Below are 5,493 nucleotides of genomic sequence, written 5' to 3'. Positions count from 1 at the left end.
TCAGGAAACCTTTGCAGGTGTTTTGAGTTGATTAGCTGATCGGCATGTCACCATATTCTAATTTGTTGAGATAGTGAATTGGTGGGTTTTTGTTAAATGTGAGTCAAAGTCATCACAATTAAAAGAACCAAAGACTTAAACTACTTCAGTCTGTGTGCATTTAATTTATTTAATACACGAGTTTCACAATTTGAGTTGAATTACTGAAATAAATGAACTTTTCCATATATATATATAAATGGTGGTGGGCCGCCTGGACCAAAAAATGCCTGGGCCGATTTTTTGTCCCAGTCCAGCCCTGGACGTAGGTATGTGGGGGCGTGTTAGAATGAGCGGTTTTAGGTAGGTGTGGCTGACTCTTAACTTTTATAAAGAATTTCTCTTTGGATTTGAGACTTCAGTCTTTGCAACTTTACAGATCTTCTTTATGCACCAAGAGCTTGTAACACTCCAAAGAGAAAGGAAAAATTGAAATGGCATCATATGACCCCTTTAATGTCTAAACCGCTGGCCACAAAAGTGAGTACACCCCTAAGTGAAAATGTCCAAATTGGTCCCAATTAGCCATTTTCTCTCCCCGTTGTCATGTGACTCATTAGTGTTACAAGGTCTCAGGTGTGAATGGGGAGCAGGTGTTTTAAATTTGGTGTTATCGCTCTCACTCTCTCATACTGGTCACTGGAAGTTCAACATGGCACCTCATGGCTAAGAACTCTCTGAGGATCTGAAAAAAAGAATGGTTGCTCTACATAAAGATGGTGTAGGCTATAAGAAGATTGCCAAGACCCTGAAATTGAGCTGCAGCATGGTGGCCAAGACAATGCAGCTTTTTAACAGGACAGGTTCCACTCAGAACAGGCCTTGCCATGGTCGACCAAAGAGGTTGAGTGCACGTGCTCAGCGTCATATCCAGAGGTTGTGTTTGGGAAATAGACGTATGAGTGCTGCCAGCATTGCTGCAGAGGTTGAAGGGGTGGGGGGTCAGCCTGTCAGTGCTCAGACCATACGCCGCACACTGCATCAAATTGGTCTGCATGGCTGTCGTCCCAGAAGGAAGCCGGCACTGGGGAGCTACAGTTCATTGAGGGAACCATGAATGCCAACATGTACTGTGACATACTGAAGCAGAGCATGATCCCCTCCCTTCGGAGACTTGGCCGCAGGGCAGTATTCTAACATGATAATGACCCCAAACACACTTCCAAGACGACCACTGCCTTGCTAAAGAAGCTAAAGGTAAAGGTAATGGATTGGCCAAGCATGGGCATCCTCAAACGGAAGGTGGAGGAGTGCAAGGTCTCTAACATCCACCAGCTCTGTGATGTTGTCATGGAGGAGTGGAAGAGGACTCCAGTGGCAACCTGTGAAGCTCTGGTGAACTCCATGCCCAAGAGGGTTAAGGCAGTGCTGGAAAATAATGGTGGGCGCACAAAATATTGACACTTTGGGCCCAATTTGGACATTTTCACTTAGGGGTGTACTCACTTTTGTGACCAGCGGTTTAGACATTAATGGCTGTGTGCTGAGTTATTTTGAGGGGACAGCAAATTTACACTGTTATACAAGCTGTACACTCACTACTTTACATTGTAGCAAAGTGTCATTTCTTGGAAAGTTTCCAAGACTGTTTATATGTGGTCTTCATACTGAATAACAAAAAGTTAAATAAAAAGAAATCTTTTTTTTTTTAAATAAACATCAATCCCTAGGTCATATATGTGGCCAAAGTTGATGAAACCCACCCACACATAGTATCCACTCCTTCCTTCAAATTGTCATGTTGTAAGTCTGCAAACTACAAACTGTATAGATTTTCCTGACATCAAACAGATAAAGGTCAGATTGTGCCAGAGGCTCTTCTGACCTGCAGGCTCCAGCTCCCCTCCCCTCGTGTGCTCTTAATCCAGTGGAACACTGAAGCTTCCAGCACAGATTAGTGGTGTTAGCCTGCAGGGCTTTCGACTGGGCTGCCGCCTGAAAACAGATCCCTCACTGTGCCCATGACCCCAGTGCTGAGATGTGGACAAGTGCCATATGGTTGAAGGTGGGTCTTATGGGGTCCAGTTCCTCACAGACAGCTGGCCCCGCTGGCCCTCCTAGGCAGCAGAGCCCCCACGTCAGAGAGCAAAAACATGTGCCTAGCAAGTTAGCTAAATACTGCAGATATAGATTAGTGATCCCTGGCAGGGGACGGTGCTCTTTTACTAGGGCTGGAGTTGAACAGAAGGAGAGGAAAAGCCTTTGAAATGGATCAAAATCCCTCTCTTTGTCATTTTAAGTACATGTAGACATGAGAGGATCAACAATTAAGCATGGCTCAAAAAACGAAAAACACAGAAAAGAGAACAGCACAGATACTATTTATTTCTGTTGGGTATTTAACATGTGGTGAAGGTCTGTTATTCAGGGAATATTCTGGGTTCAGTACAAGTTTGCTCTTTAAACAGTACTTGTGGTGCAATTAAAAAATTAAAAACTGGTCTTACAGTCAGGCATTTTCAATGGAAGTGAATGGGGCCAATCTGTAAACATTTAATTCTCACTGTTTCAAATGTATAGTCGCATGTTAGCATGACTTAGTGTGAAAAAACGTTACTTAACGCCTAAAACTCTAAAAGACTAAAAATGATGAGAACAACTTTACAGCTCAAACAATTCACAAACTTTTATAATATTTTGAACTTCACATTTCTGCTTAGAAATCCTCTGAAAATTGGCCTCACTCACTTCCATTGTAAGCCTCCCTGTCATCTCCATTTTTTTTGTGTTAATCAAAGTTATCCAGCAATTGCTGTTTACTGAGCTTAACTTGTATTTTACCAAGAATATTCCTTGAATTAGATCTAAATTACATAATTGGATGGTCTTTTCTATTGTCTTTTTGTGCTAATGAACTATGCATTATAGAAATGTAAGCGTTGGACTGAAATATAATAAAACCATCATGCTTCCAATGTCTGTCAGTGTGGTGGCGGCATGCAGGATGTGCGAGCAGTCGCTGAGTGTTATGAGCATATCAGTCTAATTCCAGGGTTGCAGATGTTGCCTAGATTGGATGTGTGGGATTAAGATGTAACCCAAGAGCTCTTTGAGTGAGTCCGGCATGGCTGAATATGCTTCTAAAGACCTGGAGGCAGGCAATACCGGGCGATCTGCCAGGACAGTATTACCAGCAGGGCACTTTAACAGGGTTTTACAGCTGGAGGGAATGTATAATGAATTTCAGAGAAAAGCTTTCTTAAAATGCTTTACATCAGTCCTTGGAGAGAAAAATTGTAAAAAAAAAAAAAAATTATTTTGGGGGAAAAGTATAGGGTAAAATAAATAAATGAATAAATTCCAGTCTCTTGATATGATTGCTTCCTGGATTGCATTGCATTATATTTCAGAGGAGAGGCACTTCATACTACGGATTAGATCCCAGGGAGAGGTAATTTCCTAAAAGCACTCTGAATTATTTGGTTATACAGGTGATGTAACAGTCGTGGACATGAATCCGTTTTCTAGCTGTGAAGAAACAGGGAATCAGCGTAAAAGCTGGCAGACCTGAAACAAATAGATGGAAGATATGTGACATCAGGTTGGCCTATTAAGGTTTAAACAAAGCCTCTGCTGAGACGCATTCATCTGAAGATGAAGCGAGGGGAAGGAAAGAAACATACAATGAAAACAAAAAATGTAAAGAATAGAAAAGAATTGCAATTTAATTACAATGAGGTGGAAGACAAATATCTCTATGTATGTGACTGGCATCTGTTGGGTGGCTTGATGCTCCTACATATTGTGAAAGGAGATTATGTTCCAGCATAAATGGAGCTTTTACTTTTTTATATTTTAAATCCAGCAGGCCTAATCTAATTTTATCCCTCCCCAATCCAATTTTTAATGCTGGCTACACATAGGATTAGAGTGTTGGAGTTTGCTTTGTAGGCCATTTGACTGAAATGCAGCATCTGTGCTGGTTACTGAGAGAGATAAACACTCAAGAATCAGACTGAAGACACAAAAGGTGAAGATGAGGCATCTTTTTACAATATATAACCTCCATGTACGAGATATATTTATTTATTGATTGATGAAATAAATGAATACTTTACATGCATTGATCAAAAGAGATAAAGACAATTATAATGTTACAAATTATTTATTTTTTATTTCAAATAAAGGCTATGCTTTACTTTATCTTCATCAAAGAACCATATATCATATTATCATATGTTTTCAACATTAATACTACTACTACTACTAATAATAATAAATGTTGAGCACCAAATCAGCATATTATAATGATTTCTGAGGATCATGTGACACTGAAAACTGGAGTAATGGCTGCTGAAAATTCAGCTTTAAAATATATTCAAATAGAAACTAGAAATTGCAATAATATTTCACTTTATTATTGCTTTTACTGTAATTTTGAACAAATAAGGGCAGCCTTGGTAAGCATAAGAGAAAATATACTGACCCCACATTGGTAATGTAGGCCTGTATGAACAATTTTTTCAGTGCAAGTACATAAATTAGTGTAAGTTCATATAATTAAGGTGATATAAGAGTACATGAGATTTTTATTATTTTGTATGAAGTGCAATGGTGTGACCTCCCCGTGACCTATTCCAGTTAGATTCAACAAGGGCAAAAAAGGGGTGGGGTTTCACTTAAATGGCCACTACACTCTAAAAACGGCTGGGTTAAAAACAACCCAATTTGGGTTATTTTGGCAACCCAGCGCTGGGACAAAAAGGGACGAACCCAGCGCTGGTTCGTTTTAACCCAACAAGTTGGGTTATTATGTTTGACCCAGCATGCTGGGTTGCTTTTTTATGGTTTAAAATTACTACACTGCTAGGCTAAAATGAACCCAAATCAAGCTAGACATTAAACCTACAAATCTTGTTCATTTTAAAATGACTTTTACACACACAGAATGACTATCAAAAGGTAAATATTTATTTAAAACAAGAGAAAACAGTCAAAAGTAACATGCATGTAAAGAAGAAATGCAGAAAAGTATGGCAATTACAATGAGTTAATAGTTAAGTTCTTTACAAACTATTCTGGCATGACAGTAAATAAACCACAACATTAACACTGATATTATAACATTTATCAGAAACATATGTGTGAAAGAATGTGAGCATATGTATGAATGACAGAGTGTAAACTCCATTTCTACTAAACAACAACACAGAACAAGCATTTAACATTTAGTTTTTTTTTTTACAAATTATACACTTACAGTTTGTTTCATAGTCCATGAATACAGATCAGGCATTGCTGACAATTTCCATGATCTCTTTAGCATAATTGATGTAGTCATGAAGAAGCCCCAGCAGCCCAGAAAAGGCATGTGACATCTTTTACATTATCCAGGGCAGCCTCCTCCTTTAAAACCACTGTTGCATCAGTTTGGGGGAAAGGACATTGTCCTCGTTGACCAGCATTCATCCCAGTCACCACCTGTTCTTCATCAGTGGCCTAAAAAGAGAAAAA

Source organism: Sinocyclocheilus grahami, unplaced genomic scaffold (assembly GCF_001515645.1).
Source record: "Sinocyclocheilus grahami isolate Dianchi unplaced genomic scaffold, SAMN03320097.WGS_v1.1 scaffold262.1, whole genome shotgun sequence".
Lineage (NCBI taxonomy): Eukaryota > Metazoa > Chordata > Actinopteri > Cypriniformes > Cyprinidae > Sinocyclocheilus > Sinocyclocheilus grahami.
Note: the sequence above shows the minus strand (reverse complement) of the source record.